This window comes from Microtus pennsylvanicus, chromosome 6, assembly GCF_037038515.1.
Source record: "Microtus pennsylvanicus isolate mMicPen1 chromosome 6, mMicPen1.hap1, whole genome shotgun sequence".
NCBI lineage: Eukaryota > Metazoa > Chordata > Mammalia > Rodentia > Cricetidae > Microtus > Microtus pennsylvanicus.
The window spans coordinates 105,974,091-105,995,148 of record NC_134584.1 but is presented as its reverse complement, the minus strand read 5'-3'; the positions used below and the strand labels follow the sequence as shown (position 1 = coordinate 105,995,148).

The 21,058-nt window shown below is 46.9% G+C and overlaps 1 pseudogene; it reads right to left on the bottom strand.

Moving 5' to 3' along the window:
* Window positions 1–18,934: 18,934 nt before the first annotated feature.
* On the bottom strand, window positions 18,935–19,539 carry LOC142852961 (proteasome subunit beta type-3 pseudogene; annotated as a pseudogene).
* Between the last annotated feature and the right edge of the window lie 1,519 nt (window positions 19,540–21,058).

Here is a 21,058-nt window from a genome sequence, read left to right as displayed (position 1 = left end):
GTTTTTAATACAGTCCAGTAGCTGAAAATGGTTTCTGCCATTAAAGATAATCAAAAGGATAATAACACACTGTGACACGCGAAAATGGCACAGGGCTCCCATTCAGGGTACACAGAGCTGCCTTTATTTGTCTGGCTATTATCCGTGGATGCTTCTGCATTGCAGTGGTAGCATTGACTAGTAAGATGGAGGCCAGTGACCTGCAGAGTCAAAAATGTTCCCTCTGTAGAAAAAGGCTTGTTAACCCCTGAGAAACCATGTCGGTGTTGCTGTTGACTCTTCTGCTTGCGCCCTAGGCTGGCCTCAAACTCATTCTGTAGTCCAGGGATGACCTCCAGCTGCTGATTGCCTCTGCAGATGTGTTCACCAGGCCATGTTGATGCAGCGCTGGGGTTCACACCCAGAGCTTCTGCATGCTAACCACACACTTCACCGACTGAGCTGCAGCCCACCGGCCTCCTGGTGGTTCTTGTCAGTCTCTGAAGGCAGCTTGGCTGTGTCCTGCTTCCAGGTTGGACAGCAACAGGACCCAGGCCACCAGTTCTCCCCAACAGATGCTTACTATAACATAAAGAAATGAATTCCTGGATCAGTGAGATGGCTCAAAGCATAAAGACATTTGATGCCAAGCTAGAGACCTGAGTTTTGTCCCTGGGACCCACACAGTAGAAGGAGAGAGCCAAGCCCTACAAGTTGTCCTCTACATACAAACAGTGGTACACATGTATCCCCACATATAAACAGACACACACAGCCAAGAAAAGATAAATAGCTAGGCATGGTGTTGCACATCTTTAATTCCCACACTCTGGAGGCAGATGCAGGAGGATCTCTGTGAGTTCAAGGCTAGGTGTGTCTACAGCGAGATCCAGGCCAGTCAGATCTACACAGTGAGACCCTGTCTCAACAAACAAACAGACGTGATCTTAAAAAAGAAATGAAAGATCATGTCTGGCTCTGGCTCTACTTCTGGATAAGAGCATTGGGCTCAGGCTGGTTTGTGTACGCTGGGGGAGGACGAGGAGAGAGACTCAGCTCTTCTGTCTTCCTAGGCTACTTCCTCCCCTCCAGCTGAGACCTGACCCTGAATAATTGATGGCTGAGGTTTGCAGCACACTCCAGCTCCTCAGAACACATGACCATCAATTAGTAAGAACTGGCTCTGGCTGTCACCATGTTAAAGAAAAACAGAAGTGGCTGTAACGCCTCTGCCGCTAAAACTAGAAGCTTCCACCTTCATGGCAAAGCTTTGACCAGCAGGTTCCTTCTCCCTGCCGTTCCACTCCATTGCCTCCCTAGACCTGCTGTTTTGGCTGCTGTCTCTTGAGAAGCCATGTCCCCTCTTTACCTTCATTGTCCTGTCTAAAACGAGCAAAGAGTCCACCTCTGGGCTTGTGAGGATTATGGTCGTTAAGTTTATGTTTACAAAACTGTTCTGAAAAGAACCCTCATCCACAGACATCCAACCGGGACATCCAATGGCCCCGCAGCTTTGGGGGGCAGCTCAACAGCTCCCCAAATGGTCAAACATCAAGAGATCAGATGTCCCAGCAGTTCCACGCTTGGGTTGGCAGCCAGTAGGGATGATAAATTGCACACAAGAGCCTGTACATATGACAGCCTTGTTAGGATAACTCAGATGAAGTCACGGGCTGGAGCGATGGAAGAGCACTGTTGATTTGCCCAGGATGCAGAACCTACAGGTGGCTCACAACCATCCCTAACTCCAGTTCCAGGCCATCTGATGCCTTCCTCTGACCTCCGAGGGCACCGGGTACATACATGGGGCCCGAACATACCTGCAGGCAAAAGACTCATACACATAAAATAAATACATAAAAACAACAAGACAAATTCCAAGGCCCATTTCAGATAGTGAGATGATGGGGTTTTGGCTTTTTTGTTTTTATTTGTTTGTTTGATTGGTTTGGTTTGGTTTTACAAGACAGGGTTTCTCTGTATACTCTTGGTTGTCCTGGAACTCACTCTGTAGACCAGACTGGTCTTGAACTCATAGAGATCTGCCTGCCTCTGCCTTCTGAGTGCTGGGATGAAAGGCATGCATCATCACCGACCCAATTTTATTTTGTTTTTTTTTTCTATCAAAAGTAATGGGTTGGTCCATAAATCTCCCTCACTTTAATCTCCAGACCTAAAAATTTTTATGCAGATATTTTAATCTCCCTCACCTGGTAATACTTTTGTTTACACAAAAGACGCCCTGAGTCCTCCGAACTTAATAGCCTAGAATAACTGCCCCTCCTCCCTTTTCCTTCATTTCCTTTGCACTGACCTTAAAACTAGCCAATCATGAAAGATTGCGAGATCAGACCCCAGCCAATGAGGAAACCACACACACACACACACACACACACACACACAGCACTCAGAATAAACGCCAGGTGAGCTTCCTGCCCCAGAGTGCTTGCTCGCACCCTTGGATGGAGGCGCATCCTTTCTACAAACAGAAATGGCCCTGCCAAGCCACTTACTGGTTACCATGTGCCCCTCTGTACAGAGAATAGTCTTTGTTTCTAAGAACACCAGCTTTTCAGAATCTATATTTTTAAACACTCTTTAGGTGAGTCTGGTAGCCGGGCTACTTTGAGAAAATGATGATCCAACTTGGAGCCCTGTAGCTTTTTAATGCCCTTCCTCAAACCCCTTTCGTTGTTTGTTGTTTATGGTTTCATATTGAGCTGCCACAGATTCCTGTGTTTAAGAGCTCAAACTCTTAGCCTCAGTAATAACACACAGCTCCTGGGAGTTTATAATTTCCCTTTAGTTTAATTCAGGGTAAAGATTGATGATGTTAATAACAGAAATAGAAAACTAGGCTATGCTGGGCCCTCTGCAGGGGTTTCCCGGGCTCCATGTCGTCTGTATTCTCCTAACAGATGAATGAGTGAGATTAGTGGTCCCTGCTTTGCTCAAGGATTTGGGAGAAGTGGAAAGGTTGGAATGAAAACTCAGTTTTGAATTACTTTAAATGCAGGAATGGGTTCATTTAAGATGTAAGAGATAACTAGGAATATGCCTAAGCTATTGGTGGAACAGTATTATAATTAATATAGTTCCTGTGTGATTATTGGGTCTGGGAGGCCCGGAAACCAATATTCAGTCTCTGTCTACATGGAGGGGCCGTAGAGATGGCTCAGTAGGTAAAGGTGTTTACTATCAAGCTTGATGATCTGAGATCAATCCCCAGATGTCACAGCACAGCGTGAATAGAGAGAACTGATTTCCACATGTTGTTCTATGACCTTCACATGCATACCATCGTATACGTATGTGCCCAAATAAAACGTATAAAAATCTAAAAACTTGATATACCTGTGAAATTGTTATACAACCTATGTGGAAAAATAAATACACCGAATGTCATTTATACCCAGGAGTTATCCTGCAAAGCCTCTGAATCATCATAACCTAAATGGGATTTGTGAATTTTGTATGTGTACCTGTGGGCACATGGCAGGGGGTATGCATACTGAGGCCAGAGGTTGACATTGGATGGATCCCTTTTGTTGGATAGTCACCTTTTTGTTTATTTTTATGTGAGACAGACTCTCACTGTGTAGCCTGACTGGCCTAGAACTTGCTATATAGGCCAGGTTAACTCTGAACCCCCTGGGTTCTGAAAACCTCTGCCTCCTGGGAGCTGGGATTAAAGGCATGTGCCATCATATCTAGCTCCACCTTTTTGGGACAGGTTCTCTCACTGAATCTGGAGCTCATCAATCCAGCGAGATTAGACCGCCAGTGAGCTCCAGGGATATTTTTATTCTCCCTACAGACAGGACTCGGTGCTAGGATTGCAGCCACTTACCGCCATACCCAGACCTCTGATGAGCGCCAGGGATCTGAACCCAGGTCTTCAACCAATGGAGCCATCTCCCAAGACCCTGTTTCTCGGTCCTCTTGTTGCTTTGAGACAGGATTTAGTAACCCAAGCTGTCATAGGATGTTATAAATAGCCCATGCTGGACTGGAGCTCACAATCCCCCTGCCTCAGACTCTCAACTGCTAGAATTACATACAAATAGATCCCACTACACACACAAACAAGTTACTTGTGTTCTCTGTGCCCATTTCCGCTCCCCACCTGTGTAGTGAGAGCAGCAGGAACTACCCTGGCCCCTTCATGAGAAAGCACTGTAGAGCCCATAAGGGTGACGTGGGCACACTTAAAGGCTCACACAAACACAGCCATGGTCGTGTCAAGGCCATGAAATTTCAAGGAAAATACTCTGGGTTTTTCAAACTCCATAAAAGAAGATTTTCATCTCAGCACCCAGGAGGTGGAGGCAGGAGGATAGGAGTTCAAGGCCAGCTCTAGAGGCCATTCTGGGCTACATGAGACCTTGTCTTAAAAAACATCAAATTTGCCAGATGGTATTGGCACATGCCTTTAATCCCAGCACTCAGGATGCAGAGGCAGATAGAGATAGATCTCTGTGAGTTCAAGGCCAACCTGATCTACAAAGTGAGTTCCAAGACAGCCAGGGCAATACGGAGAAACTCTGTCTCAGATAAAATAAACAAACAAAACCAAAAAATTATCAAATTCCATAAAGTAAACAGAATGCTTTTGTAAGCAGACAGTATAAAATGAAGTAAAATAAGCCTTGGGTGTGATAGCAAAATGGTTTCATGGGTAAGAAGAGTGTTTGTTATGCAAGCAACAGGTTGTGAGTTTGTATCCCAGAACTTTGTGGAAGCTGTGCATGGCTACATGGGTCGCAGCCATGTTGGGGCTGCAGAGGCACAGGGAACCTAGGAATTGGCTGACCAGCCATCCTAGCTGAATCAGTCAGCTTCAGTTACAGTGAGAGAACTAGTTTGTAAAAATTAAGCTGGAGGGGCTGGCTGTTCCTTCAAGGGATCTGGGTTTAGTTCCCTGAACCCACAATCACAGCCATCCTTAACTCTGCTTCTTTTTTAAAAAAATATTTTTATGGTTTATTTAACTTTATTTTATGTGCATTGGTGTGAAAGTGTCAGATCCGCTGCAACTGGATCTTCAGACAGTTGCGAGCTGCCATGTGGGTGCTGGGAATTGAACCCGGGTCCCCTGGAAGAGCAGTCAGTGCTCTTAACCACTGAGCCATCTCTCCAGCCCTTAACTCTGGTTCTTAATTCCTCTTCTGATCTCCGCTGGCACTGCACCCAGGTGGTGCACATACATATGTGCAGGCAAACCACTCAGGCAAATAAAATAAAAATAAACCAATCTTAAAAAAAAATAAGGTGGAGATTGATAGATAAAGGAAAACATCTAATATCATTCTCTGGCCTCTTCATATACACATGAATGAACTTGAACACATCTGCACATACACACGTATGCACACAATACAGATGCACACACGTGCACACATCACAGATTCACACACACATGTGCATACACCAGAGCTGCACACCATATACATACACTACAAATGCACACACACATATACATGCATATACCACAGATGCACACACACATGTACATACACTACAGATGCACACACATGTGCACACATCACAGAATCACACACACACGTGCATACACCACAGATGCACACACACATATGTGCATATACTACAGATGCACACATCACAGAATCACACACACACACGTGCATACACCACAGATGCACACACACATATGTGCATACACTATAGATGCACACACACACACAAGTAAATGTTATTAGCATTTTAAAAGATGAAGGAGACTCTTTTCCAGTGGCCCAGCTCTTCTCTTAGGCTCCCTCCATCTCCATCTTCCCCTCTCTCTAGCCTTCCCTCTCTTCCTCCCCCAGCATTCCTCACTCCTTTTCTCCAAAGATCTGTAATTAAGTTCTTGCTTGGTAATTGCCATTTCAGGTTTGCCATAGAAATCGGCTCCCACCTGGTCTATTTCCTTCTTTTTATCAACCTTGGAAAGCAGAGGCAGGAGCCCAAAGTAAGCCCTAAAATTCATAATTGTTCACATCTCTATTTGTTGAACATTCCCTGGGTGTGCAGACGCCAGGCAAATCCTCACGTGCCCAGCTCCCTTTGCATACTGCCTGTTGGGTGTAAGCATTATAACTGGAATGGAAAGGTATCCTGGCAGCCAGAACCAAAGAATATCGCAAAGTCACACTGCTTCTTACACTGGGCCCTTGTGACCGCCCAAGAATGACCCTGAACTCCTGATCCTCCTGCCTCTACCTCCCAAGTACTGGGAATACTGGACACAACCATTCCTGGTCGGTGAGGAAACTGAAGCTTTAGATCTTAGTGAGCCCTTCAAACTAGATGGTGGAGCTGGGCTTTGAATGTCATTCCATCGGCTCTAATGCTGAAACCGTCCTTCTCTCTCAGTGAACTCCCCAGACCCGGGTACATCTCTGGTCATGTGATATGAAAATCCATCCCTTTATTGTCACCCTTCATAATAACCCCTTTATAACAATGACCTTGTGGCCCCTCCTACCTGAAAGGTGGAGTCTTTTTTCCGGTCCTTCACTATGGGCTGGCTTTACTTTGGCAGAAAGATTGAGGCAGCAGTGATATGTGGCAGGCTTCTCTTCTGTCTCTTTGGTCACGGACACCACCATGAAAACAAGCCCGGACTGGACTGCTGGAGTATTGTAACTCCCTCGTTCTTGTCCAGCTGACAGCTAACCAACTGCCAAACCTATGAGAGTGGCCATCCTAGACCTGAGGGCTGTCTGTGGCTAGACAGGTGAGTGAGCCCACAGGAGATGAGCTGAGCCTGCTCAGACCCACAGAACTGCCAGACTGGTTCACAGACTCCAGCAATTGTTGAAGCCACCAGGTTCTGGGAGTGGTTAGTTACACAGTGATGCCTAATGATGGGGCTCTCTCTGGAAGAGGGTTGGAGCAAGTGGGTGGGAAAACCTCAATAGAGAAGAAATACCGTTTACCTTATGTCTATTGGGGGCTGGTGGAGCACTGGCCTAGCTTGTAGCCTGGCTCTGGTTCCTAACTCCAAAACCATCAATGACAGCGATGATATCAACTCAATGCTTATTGTGACTGAGCATCTTCAGGGAGTCACTGTGCACATTCTGTGATGCAGGTATTACTGTGTATCCTTTATCCTAAATGCTTGGACCAGAACTACTTTTTAATTTTCTTTTGATTACTTTTTTTTTGGTCAAATCTACAATATTTAGAGGTACATGATGGAGATGGATCTTGGGGATGGAACTTAAGTCCAAACACAAATGTGATCTATTTCATATACACCTTACATTATATTGCTTGAAGGCAAATTTATACAATATTTTTTGTGCTCTTGGGTTGTTTCTGTTTTGTTTTGTTTAAGACTATGCAGCCCTGGCTGCCCTGGAACTTGCTATGTAAACCAAGCTAATCTTGATCTGCCTTGCCTCCCAAATTCTGAGATCAAAGGTATTCTTTACCAGACTGTGCCCCTGAATTTTGATTGTAACATATCACATGAGATCCATTATAGAAACACACACACACACACACACACACACATACACACACGTCTCCATCTAACCTCTTGGCAAGTGATGTGTTCCTCTGCATATTCAAGTCTTTCTGCCTCAGCAGCTCATACTTGCCGAGGCTCTGACTGTGCAGCCTGATTGATTGAACAGGCTTAAAAGGCCTGGACTTGAATTTGAGATCTCAGGCTTCATAGAACAACAAAGACCAGAGGGCCTGGCGTGAGCGGGAGGTTATTATTCACCCGAGAAGACATTAAGAACCACAAGAACGCAAGGGCAGCATGCAGGAATGGCCACCCCGCTCACCAGGCACACTGTGTCCTCATCCCTCTATTCAGCATGCTCCATAATTAAACCTGCAGCTGGCAGGAGGCAAACGAGAGCTTCATGCAAGCTGTCATTGGGGAAGCCCTAGGAATGCAATTAATTACATTTGGTACCCAGCGCTCTGGAGAGGATGGGCTGGCACACTGCAGTGAGAGCTCCGCCTCCTTAACCAGAAGATCTCTACCTGGAGGGAGGTGACCAAAACAGGTCTGCAGTCAATAATAGGTGAAGTCTAGGTTTGGAAACTATGACATCAAAGATACTATATGTCCAGATCTTACCTATGTTTCCAGTTAAATGTTTCACTAAAGAAAAGAGAAGAAAAGCCAGTGTGTGGAAAAGGGGACATTAAGAATACATAGATGAGCCTGGCGGTGGTGGCGCATGCTTTTAATCCCAGTATTCAGGAGGCAGAGGCAGGTGGATCTCTGTGGGTTCAAGGCCAGCCTGGTCTACAGAGCAAGTTCCAGGACTGGCTCCACAGCTACTGAGAAACCCTAACTTAAAAGAAAAAAAAAAGAATTCATAGATGACGAAGCCAGGTGATTGGTGGCCCACGCCTTTAATTACAGCACTTAAGAGGCAGAGGGAGGCGGATCTCTGTGAGTTTGAAGCCAGCCTGGTCTACAGATTGAATTCCTAGACAGCCAGGGCTACATAGTGAAACCCTGTCTAGAAAAAAAAAAGAAAGACAAAAAATAAGAAAAACAGAATTCATAGATGAATTCATAGAGGAAAGTAGTTAGCAGCATTTACCCATAATTCTTGGGTTGGCAACACAACTCCAGGGGCAGCACTGGAACTGTATTCTGTTTACAGAAATGTATGGTTTAAGGGCCTGTAAGACAGGGTACACAGCCATGGGTCATCATAAGAGACCATTCATAAGCAAGGCCTGTGTTCATTAAAACTAAACAAACAAACAAACAAACCCCTCTTGGGTCCCTGGACTCCCCAGTGATTTTACCCTCTGCCTTACCTCAGCTTCCCCAACTCTCATTCCAATGACTGGAAAGCCACAGTCCTAGCTCCCAGCATCCTGCTTGATAATCCCTGCAGCTCTCCATCCACCCTTCCGGTATTTCAACCCCAGGAATTATTTGGTTCCTTTGAGATTGCAACCCCCTCGAGCTGACCCCTTTCCAGGGTCTTTCTTACTTCCTTAGCTGTGTGGCTTCAGTCTCTGACCTGTGCTGTCTGTGTTTAACATGTTCCTCTTCACTGTGCTCACGCAGATAAACCCATCACAAATCCAGCCCTTCTGCTCCATCTACAAGCGTGCAGCTGAGGGGCTGAGGAAAACTCACAGACCTGACACCCAAAGGACTCCCCAGCATGCCCAGGTCAGCTCAGGCCTTTCGCTCTCCCGCCCCCTAGAAGGTTCTTTCACAACTTCCCTTCCCTCTTCTAATGCACGCCCAGCCTCCCCTGTGCTCACTCTCAGCTGATGACCTCATCAGAGAACTTCCAGAAGGTCCCACACCCAGGTACACCTACTTACTCAAGCCTGTCCTAAACCCCACCTCAATTCCTGCAGCTCCCTCTTTAGAAAGCCCGACCGGTTTGGCTTTTGCTTCCCATCTGGCCACTCCTTCTCCTGCATCATCCGCTTCCTTCACTCACTGAAATCTTTCCAGCAACTTTCTATAGTCTTCTAATTTATCAATTAAAAACAAAACACCACAGGAAATGTGGGGCACACGATGCACACCTGTAATCCCAGCTCCCCGGAGGCTGAGGCAGGAGGATCATGAGTGTGAGACAAGCCTGGGCTATATAGTGAGTTCTAGGCCAGTCTGAGCTTAAAGTCAAGACCGTTTCAAAAACAATAAACAAAATAACACTCCTCAAAGCTTAACAGGCATAGACAGATGAAAATACATGTCAAAGTCAAATATAAATATAAGTAAGAGTTCCAGGACCCTGCTAGTGTATGTACAGATGTTTTTTTCCAGAATTCCTTCAAATTTTGGTATATTTTGACATTTTATAAATAAAATATCAGCAAAACATTTGCTGTCTGGAACTAAAAACAAAAACAAGTCCCACCCTAACCAATAACAAGCAAAGAGTTGCAGGAACTCACATCTCACTCTAGGTGAGAGTCCTTTCGGTGCTGACCTTCTTTCTCCCTAGGGGCTGTAATCTTTGGCTTCTCTCCCTTCCTTCATCTTGTTTCTGTCACCTTCCAAGTGCTAGGGTTACAGGTGACAACACCGTATCTGACTGTCGGGGGTTTTTGTTTGCTTTTGTGGGTTTTAGTTATTTCTTTTCATGTCCTACATAAATGCTGATGTAGGCACATGAAGTTTTTATACATTTGCTTATTTGTGTACGCGTGCCTTAGTGAGCATATGGGGCTCAGAGGACAACGTCCAGGGAGTTGGTTCCTTCCTTCCACCGTGTGAGTTCAAGGGACTGGCAGCCAGCAGCTTTACCAGCTGAATCATCTCACAGTCCAAGACGGCCTTTTCAAAACTGAATATTGTGGGAGGCATGGAGGTCCTTGTGATCACGGGTGGGCCCTAGAGGAACAAGAATGTTAAACATACACACTGTTCCTTCAAAGGAAGAGACACATAACCTGTTCACTGCCCAGAACACTGTGAGCTGATGTGAGGAGTAACCTGTTGACCGTTAAGCTTTCCGTATGGCCAAGACCACACCGAATCCTCCCATAGACCCTTATTGTGAGTCGTCAATCTATAGAACCCATCTTTATGGAAGATACCGCGTGTATTTTACAAAGAGTTTTGATATAGTCATGTCTTAGGCTTTATTGTGAACACAGAATTGAGTTAATTATCACCTGAAAGTTTTCACCAAAATATGATGTGCTTAAATATGCCTAAAACAAAGCACTTGGGGTCGGACTCCTGAAGTCTGAGCCAGCATTGGACACTGAGTTGTGCTGGACTGAACTGCCTTTTTGCCTCCTGCAAATGGCCACTCTACTGGCCGTGGTGGGCACAGAGACCCTCGGAACCGTACGTTGTTTGGTCTCATGAAACCAGGAGCTAGAGGTGAAGGAATGTGTGCATACCAGTTTGGACCCATAGAAAGAACCCAGGGGCTACTTCCACCATGCTAGGTTCTGGGTCAAAAATCTATGCCCTTCCTGTGTTGGCATGTGGGGAAGGCAGACATGAATGGGGGAGGAGAGAACAGCAAACTCGTAAAAGGTAAAGTATATACTACTCGGAAAGGGCCAAGGTGAAAGAAGAAACAGGAAGTGTGGGAGAGTGGTGTGTGACCGGGCACGACTTTCCACTAGGGCATCAGGAGTGTGTCAACATAGGCAAAGGCCTTGCTTGGGCAGCTGACTAAGCCAGGTTTGCAAGCCATTTGTCCAACAGTGGTTTTTCAGGCTGTGTGACTTCATTTTCCAAACAGCATTTGATTTCATTGTTAGTACAAAGGCAACTATAGACAGACTCTACACCATGCTGAACATGTAAACACAGCCAGTCAGCCATATCCTCGAGGCACAGGATGCTGCGTAACTTATTCCTTAAAAGTAAAAAAGCTGCCACCCAACAAGCTTACTGTATGAGGGGCTGCAGAGCTGGCTCAGTGGTTGACACTTGCTATTGGTCTTAACTGAGTGCGGTTCTGAGCATACACATAGTAGCTGTCTCTGACTGCAGTGCCCTCTTCTGGCGTCTGAGGGTAACAGGCATGCCCATGGTGTGCATACTCACATGCAGGCCAACACCCTTACACATAAAATGAGACACGTCATTTTTAATTACCACTTGAGAACATGAATATATGAAATTTATATCAGGAAATCCAGGCCTAAGAACTTACGGAGCACAACAGACCAAGGAAAGGGTGCAACGATGCCCGCCACTGACCTGGCATCTGACCACCAGGTATATGCATCAAGGGACTGACGGGCAGACATTTCCCAAGTAATCCAGGGCTTCAGTTGGTCTTTATCAGCTGGTGTAGTCTACAAAGTTTGCAGTCTGTCCATGCACACATTTGTCCATCTGGCCCCTACACTGCTCATGGTCTCACACCTTACTTGGGTAGATGAGCTCAGCTCAGCTCAAACCTGTGACCCTGTGGCCTGGCCCCGCAGCAGTTCCTTCAGTAGCTCTCCTACGTGGCTCTTTATCTAAACAGCCCCCTTACCCCAGAGACTGTTTACATCTCTGTCAGCCTTCTGTCTCTGCCTCCAGCAAGGCCTCTTTGGATTCTGCTGTGCCTTTTTAACCCTTTTGTCCCCACCCCGTAACCTCCATATATACACATGTGAATATAATTATTGTGAGCTGTGTAATAGGTGAGCTGAGAGTTCATATTCGTAATTAAGAGTAGAATAAAAGAACCTGTGTTTGCCAACAGCCAGCTGGCAAGGGAAATTGGGACGACCAGACAAATCACAGCCGGCAAAACACAGAGTGTGTGAAATTAGTGTTAATTTCTAAATTCCTGATGTTGTGGGAAGCGCTGACACAGCGCCCAGTGGAGCAAAAGCAGGAGATAGGAGATGAGACCGGTGGGAGACAGGAAGAGCTCACCTGACCTTATGGCTAGCGTGAGGGCTCTGGACAGTTTGGGGCACAGGAGCTGCATGGTCTGACTGCCTGGGGGCACGGACTGGAGCCAGAGGCAGAAGTGGGGAGGAGGCCACTGCCCTAAGGACGGAAAGCTGGTAGAAGCTTGAGCCAGGAGATCCCGGAAAAGCTTTGTCGTTAGAGCCGACAGCACTGGGCTGAAAGGTGAAAGAGAAAGCAGGAAAGGGTGCCAAGGAGGAGACTGGTGGTCCCTTCTAGCATTGTGAGCTAAGCAACTGCTCTGGGTTGACATTGCGGAGGCAGGGGACCCGGCAGCGGGAACGGTGAAGGCTTGGAAGTCACGGAGATTAGCTACAAGGGCCAGAGATGTCTTCACCTCAGACACAGGCAAAGACTGCGTTAGAATGGATAACGTGTGATGTTTTCATCGCTGTGCTATACACGAGAGCCCACGTGTAAGAATCACCCCAGAGCCCATCACCTGATGAACAGAGACTGAATGGGGATGTCCACACAATGGCACACTGCCTGGCAGAAAAGGACGAAATCTGAACACATGGCACATCATGGATGAATTCCCAAAACATCGTTCAAGTTGGGCCCAGTGGGAGGCTGAGTTTGAGGTCTGTTTGGGCTATTGCTTGAGACTCTCAAACAAAATCATAATTTAAAGCACGGGGGGAAAAAAGAGTCACAGAAGACGAATGTAGCCAGGATCTGAGGGAGGGGCATGACTATAAATAATGCCTATACTTGGGAGGTGGAGGCAAGAGGGTCAAGAGTTCAAGGTCATCCTCTTCCACTTAGTAAGCTCCAGGCCAGCCGGGACTCTCTGCTACCCTGTCTCAAAAAATAAACAAGCCAGGCGGTGTTGGTGCATGCCTTTAACCCTAGCACTTGGGAGGCAGAGGTAGGCGGATCTCTGTGAGTTCGAGGCCAGCCTGGTCTACAAGGGCTAGTTCCAGGACAGGATCCAAAGCTACAGAGAAACCCTGTCTTGAAAAATGAAAATATATTGGCAGGGTGGTGGTGGTACACGCCTTTAATCCCAGCACTCGGGAGGCAGAGACAGGCGGATCTTTGTGAGTTCCAGGCCAGCCTGGTCTACAAGAGCTAGTTCCAGGACAGGCTCCAAAGCTACAGAGAAACCCTGTCTCGAAAAACCAAAATAAATAAATAAATAAATAAATAAATAAATAAGAGAAAGATTAGTTTATGATTCTATTTTTACAATAGATGAAATGGGCAAATCTGTATGGGTATAGAAGACAGACAAGTGGTTGATGCTGTCCAGGGAGCCTGGGAAGAGGTGAGGTTAAAGCTGGGAGATGGGATACCTTAGGGGGTAATGAAAGTGTTCTAAAATTGACTGTAGTAATGTCTGTACACGTCTGTGACTCTATGAAAGACACAAAGCCACATACTTTTTAAATTGGAGAACTATGGGCCAACTTCTAAATAAAGCTGCTAGTAATTTTTTTTTCTGAAGAGCTTGAAAATAAAAAGCGCACACTACAGTTTCCCTGAGGGAGCCTCCAGTGCAGACGCCTCACGTGAGCGTGTGTCAGGGCGGACACCGGGACCAATCAAACCACAAATGACTCCAGCCAATTGCACTTGGCAGTTTGCAGTCACACACTGGTCACACGGTACTCTCTGTGATCAGCGCTGGTCACGGGAGTTCACAGTCCATTTGTAGATGACACGCTGGAGCAGACAAAGCGAGGTTCCCGAAGAATGAAAAGCAGTGGCTGTAAACACAGATTCTGTGTGGGCCAAGGCTGACTTTGAATTCAGCTCTGTGCCATGGCCACTGGCCTGCTAGCCTCCCTGTGCTTCAGTTCAGAACGTGTAGATTACAGATGATAATACTCACTGCATAAAGTGATGCGTGGATCGAGTGAACACAGCATAACGCTGGAGATGTGTGCTCAGGACGGCAGCTGGCGTCACCGACGATAGTACACCCAGGCCTCTGAGCAGCGTCTTCTTCCACATGAGGAGGAATTAGTCTATGAAATGATAAAAGTGTGACTATATATTTACTGTCTATTTCTCTATATATGGACAAAAGTGTGTGTTATATATGTCCGCATATGGATAAAAGTGATTCTATATATGTGATCAGGCTGGCCTCGAACTTACAGAGATCCACCTGCCTCTGCCTCCCAAGTGCTGGGATTAAAGGTGTGTGGCACTATGCCCAGCGAAACCAGAGCTTTGACAAGGAGCCAGGATAAGAAATGATATTGCTCCTTCAAGGCATGAGCTGCGTCAGAAGCCAGGGAAGGAGCTCAGTTTAAAACAAAAAGTATATTTGGATTACACAGGAATTCAATGGTGTTTCGACATCAGGAAAGCCGCTCATGTATTACTTCATACTCTCTGGTTACAGGGGGAAAGGGGATTATCTCACTGCATGAAGGGAAAATCCACGGATGCTAAAACCCAGTGCCCACTCACGATTAGAGATGAATGAGCCAAAATCGAAAGGAAAGTGCTGCTGCTGTTTAAAATTGCATTTGTATATTAGATACTCCAGTATAACATATTATATTATATGATATTACAAGTACCTTAAGCCTTTTCAAGCAACATAGTTAATGCTAAAAACAAGAGAACTGTTTCCAGGTGGGAACAGCGTGATTCTGAACAAGGCTGCCAGTTCATCCAATGGGGAAAGGAAGGACGCCGCCAGAAACTAACTCTAGTTTCTCATACCATAGTTTAAAAGGAAGAATTCTAAATGGGCCAAACATGTAAATGTGAGCAGTAAGACCTTACAATTCAGAGGTAATTCCTGACCTGGAATTTGGCAGGTTTCTTAGGCGAGGCACCGAGAGCTTGACTAACCAAAGAAGAAAACAGATCAATTAGACTTGACCAAAATAGAACTTTCTGTGGTGGTGCCCACCTGAAACCTGAGCACCTTAGAGGTAGAATCAGGCAGAACTCCATGAGTTTGAGGCCAAACCAGGATAAACAGTGAGATCTTGCCTCAAAAACAGAACAAAAGTTAAAAGCAAACAGCAAAAACTGAGCTTGAGGTTGAGAGTATAGCTCAACGATAGTGTGCTTGCCGAGCAAGTCTGAGGTTCAAGCTTCAGTTCCCAGGAGCTGAAAAAGAAGGAAGAAGACGGAGCCAGCGATGGCTCAGCTCAAAAAGACAGACAAGGCTGATGTTTGAGCTTCGTTCTGTTGCTGTGATTAAACACTCAGACCAAACCTAACTTAGAGAAGGAGGAAAGCGCTTATTTCAGGTGAAAGGTCACAATCCATCGCTGGGGGAAGCCAGGGCAGGAACCCAAAGCAGAAACCACAGAGGCATGCTGTTTGCTCACTTGCAGACAGACACTGCTTAGCCCCAGACCACCTGCCCAGGGAATGGGGTTGCCCACAGTGGATTGGGCCCTCCTATTCAGGATCTGGATGGTCATTCTTGGGGAATCCCTTCTCAGGTGGTTCTAGGTTATGCCAAGCTGAAGTCGAAAGCTAACCAGGACACCCTAAATTCAATCCCCAGGACCCACAGGGTGGAAGGAGAGAACTTCACAAGGTGTCTGTCTTCAGACCTACATATGCTTGCCTTGGCATAACCACACACACTATCACAGTCAATCCATGAATGTAAACAATACAGTTCCCGCAATTCTACTTTTTTGTGTGTATTTTAGAGCTCTAAATACCTCCTGTCTTCCAGGAATCTAGATGAAGATATCACTTCAATAGATTAAAAATGGCCACAAAGCCTTTCCACCCCTCCACCTCATCCTGAGGTGAAAACTCTTTCCCACTTTCAAATCTAAGCTGGTCATGTGGATCGCTTTAACCAATGGGATTCCACAGACGGGGCAGCTGTCTAGTTTGTTTCTTTTTGCCGGGAGGGGTTGGGGCTCGACACAGGGTTTCTCTGTGTAGCCCTCCTGGCTGTCCTGAAACTCACTCTGTAGACTAAGCTGTCCTGGAACTCACAGAGATCCACCTGCCTTTGCCTCCCAAGTGCTGGGATTACAACGGCATGCTCCACCACCGCCGCCGGACTAGCTGTCTAGTTCTGAGAGTCAGCCCAGGCTTTACGACATCTGCTCGTGTACTCTCTTGCAATATTCCCACTGCTCTGCAAAGAAGCCCAGCCCGAGGGCAAGCCTCTGACCTTCTAGGGAAGGCACCGGATGCACGTGAGCTGTAACAGATCATCGCGTCATCGGCCACCTCACTACAGCTACTAAGTAAGCCAGGTGTGAATGAAAGAACATCCTTGTCAGTTCACAGAATGTTGACAAGAAACGTGCTGATTTAAGACACTGAGTTTTCTCATTCCCCAATAGTAAAGGAGAACTGAAGCTAAGCCAGAGCATTCATAGATCCCTGCTTCCTGACGGTGTGACCTGCTGCCTGTACCTGCAGCTGTGGGACAAAGTAACCTCTCCCTTCCTCAAGTTGCTGTTGTTAGGAGTTTTGTCCCAAGGGATACAAAGTAACTAATACACTCACCATCATGCAAGGAAGTTCATCTGCTGAGGGGGCCCAGACCTTCCCGCTAAGGCTCTAGACATGTAAGGAAGGTCTCCCAGGTCCTGCAGAATTCAGCTCAGCGGGGGATGCAGCTCAGAGGTAGAGCACCCACCGACAAAGCCCTGGGTCCAATCTCCAGCACCACAAACAACACCAAAATAATCCAAGGTGCTAATATTCAGATGAGCTAGGCTGGCCTCTGGTAGAGAGAAAGGCTCTTAGCTGTTGGCATGATGTGACCATCAGTAAAATGGAGTTCCTCAGTGTAATGGGGGACTCTATTCTTCACGGGTCACACACACAAATGTCATGTGGGTCCACTCGGAAAAGGCTCAAAAATACATAACTGTAGGTGAAAAAGTGAGTTGTAGTCAGGCATGGTGGAGCACACCCTTAATCCTAGGACTCTGGAGGGAAAGGCAGGCGGATCTCTGGGAGTTCCAGGACAGCCTGGTCTACATAATGAGTTTAGTTATGTAGAGAGAGACCCTGCCAAAAAACAAACAAAAAAAGAAAAACAATGAGGATTATGGAGCCTGAACCAGTCATCTTCTGTAACCAGGCAAGGCTTCCAGTGGAGGGATTGGAACATCAACTCAGTCACAAAATCTTTGACTTGAAATTTGTCCTGCGTGCAAGATACGCTGGGATAATGGTGGTGCAGAACTTGTGGGAGTGGTCAACACTGGCTGGTCCAACTTGAGGCCCACGACACGAGAGGGAGACCATGCCTGACACTACCTATACGGCCAAGAACCAGAAACTGGCTAGCCCAGAGAACTAAGATAGACTCAAACACTACTGGCAAAAAAAAAAAAAAAAAAGTCAATGAAATGATCCCTAATGATAGTCTGCTGTACTCGTAGACCAGAGCCTAGCCCAGTCATCACCAGAGAGGCTTCTGCCAGCAGCTGATGGGAACAGATGCAGAGACCCACAGTCAAAAACTTGGTAGAGCCAGAGAACCCTGCAGATGAGGAGGAAGGCTCGTAGGAGTCAGAGGGGTTGCGAACACCACAAGAAGCAGAGCCCTGAGGGGCTCACAGAGACTGAAGTAGCAACCATGGAGCCTGCATAGGACTGACCTAGGCACTCAGCCTATTTGTTACAGCTTTGTAGCTTGGTGTTCTTGTGGGACTCCTAACAGCGGAAGTGAGGAGGGTCTCTCACCCTTTGGCCTGTTCTTAGGACCCTTTCCTCTTACTAGGTTACCTCACCCAACCTTGATGTGAGGGTATATGCTAGTCTTATAGTAACTTGCTGTGCCGGGTTTGGTTGACACAGCTGGGAAGCCTGCTCTTTTATGAAGGAAAACGGAGGAGGAGCGGGTCTGGGAGCGAGGGGAGGTGGAGTAAGGGGAAGCTGCAGTAGGGATGTAATACATGAGAGAAAAATAAATTGATCAATAAATAAGCCCGAAAAAAAGTGAGCCACAGTGTGTCATAAACGTTTCTTAACTGGGAACAGTGGTGGTACATATAACCCCAACATTTGGGAGGTAGAAGCAGGAGGATATACGCTTTTCCTGACTGAAGTGAGTTATGGCTGACCTACCTCTAAAAAAACGAAACGAAATAAAGGGACTTTCAGGGAGCAGGAAGAGCATGTGATGATTAACAGTCCAGAAGGAAGGCAGCCTCTGGGCACACCTGGGAGACTACTGAGATTAGGTTCCTTCAGGCAGAGGACCCACCCCCTTCTTTGGGAGGGAATGCCCTGGGCAAGGGAAGACCTTAGACTAAGAAAGAGGCAAAGGTTAGAGTCCTGGGAGTGGACACACTGTTACCAGCTGCCTCGGCCCCTTCCTACCAGGCCTAAACGGACTGTGTCTTCAAGCTGCTAGCCAACAACAACAATAAAAAGCAAGAACAAAACAAAACAAAGATCAAAAAAAAAAAACACAACCTAATCCTTTCTCCCCAAAGGCACTTGTCAGTGTGTTTTGTGAGCAGTACAAGTGATTAAGACAGTCACACAACAATTTAGAATATGGCCTGTGCACTCTCTCTGTTTTTTTTTTTTTTTGGAAAGAAAAGAAATTTTATTAAAAAGAAAAGTAACAAAAGGAAACCAGGACCAGACAGCACAGGGTTAGTCCATCCGGGCCATCAGTGTTCTGGTGGTGATCTTGTCCTTTTCAATGATGTGGACAACGACACCCATGCCCGAGACAGCATCCCGGTCCACGGCGTTCAGCATGGCTTGGGAAATGGTCTCAAACAGGTGTTCTGGATACGTGTTGGGCTCCCAGAGAGACTCACACATCCCATACATCTGTTCGGAGCAGGTACCACTGACTACAAAGTCGTCAGTTACCATGGGGCAGCCATTGAGGTCTAGAGAGCAAGTGAAGGGCTTAAAGGTCTTCAGGTCCAACCCGGCAATGACAGGCTCTGTGTAGTAGGGACCAAACCATTTCTCATACAAGAGGTTGGCCACCATGCTCATGAGGGTGTAGGGCTTGATCTGCCGACCTTCCTTCAGCCCATACAGGTTCAGCAGGAACTTGAGGCACTAGGCAACTGTCTGGATATCAGTGGCCAGCCCGGCCAAACCTATATAGAGCCTGTCACCCATGGGAAAGATCTTCTGGAAGTCTGTGGTCACCATCTGGGCCTGGATCCAGCGGCGATGGCCACACAGTTCTTTCTCTTCATGGCCATGATAGCCCCTCAGTTATAGGACATAATAGACATGATTTCGCTCTAGTAGGACTCCGATCGCCACTGCCACTGCGATTCTTGTAAACTGGCTCTGGCTTTCTCTCTCTGGTTCTTGACTAGCCTCAAACTCACTGTGTAGCAGAGGCTGGCCTTGAACTTCTAATCCTCCCTGCCTCAACCTCCCAAATACTGAGACTGCAAACCCGTTAAACATGCCTCTTTGAGGAAAAGGAAGGGGCACAGCTCATAGCTGAGTTACAATGCCTTATTTTTACTCTGCGAAAAGAACACTAGCTGTATGATTTATTTTTCCATTCGTTTTCATTGCTTGTCGTTTGCATTGACCGAGTCTGACTTTGTAGCCCAAAGTGGCCTTTGGCACTCTTTAAGTTTAAATTTACAACAATTCTGTCTCCACCTGCTTGGTGCTGGGAACATAGTCATAAACCACCATGCCTTGGTGCTTCTTTAAAGTATATGTTGAAGGAAGGAAGGAAGGAAGGAAGGAAGGAAGGAAGGAAGGAAGGAAGGAAGGAAGGACTGCCCTGCACCTTAGCTGGGGAAAACAGTAGAGCTGTCCCTGGAGGTGGCGGTGCCAGTGAGCCAGTCCCTAGGGCGCGAGAGAACTGGCCCCACTCCTTGCTGCCTGCTGCCTTGGGTAGGCTAGCCGGGGCGGTGCTGGAGAGCTGACTCAGGTATGAAGATGAGGGAAAGCTGGCAGGCTGATCAACCTGGCTACCACCCAGGTCCAAAACCAGGGCTGAGTTAGCCTACCCCAGCATCCACTTCATATCTAAACCACCGGAACCTGTGAAAGGGGCCAGACCTGCAGATCCGAAGTTGTAGGATCTCCATGACACGAGGCAACAACAGGATATTCGGGAGTTCCAGTGAGGGCCCAGCATCGCTGGTGCAGCAGAAGCCAGAGGCCTTGGACCAGACCAATGACTTACAGCAACGAACACTTGCAAGTAAAGATGTACGGACTAAAGGGTTGACTGGGTGACTCACTGTGTCGCCCTACAGCTTCCCTGCCAAGACTTTTGGCTTGTTTGTTTTCTTTTAAATTTTATTTTATTGGGGGGAGGTTGCAAGGGAAGAGGGCGGATATGAAGGGATGGGAAGATGAATGGGATTGGAATGCATGATGTAAAATCCACAAAGAATCAACAAAACGTTTTTCAAAAACTGACAGGGTCTGGGGAAATAGCTCAACTGGTACAGTGCTTGACTCCGACCTCCAGCACCCACAAAAAGTGGGCACACGCAGGGTACATGCACTTGTAACTCCTGAACTGGGGAAGGAGGACACTGAAACAGTGGATCCCCAGAGCTTGCTGGCTAACTGAATCTATGAGCTCCAGGTTCAGTGAGAGATTGTCTTAAAAAATGAAGTGGAAAGTGACTGCAGAAGCTACAGCGTCCGCCCACACATGCGCATACACACAGCACCACCACCACCATCACCTCCACCACCACCTCCACCACCACCATCACCTCCACCACCACCATCACCTCCACCACCTCCACCACCTCCACCACCACCATCATC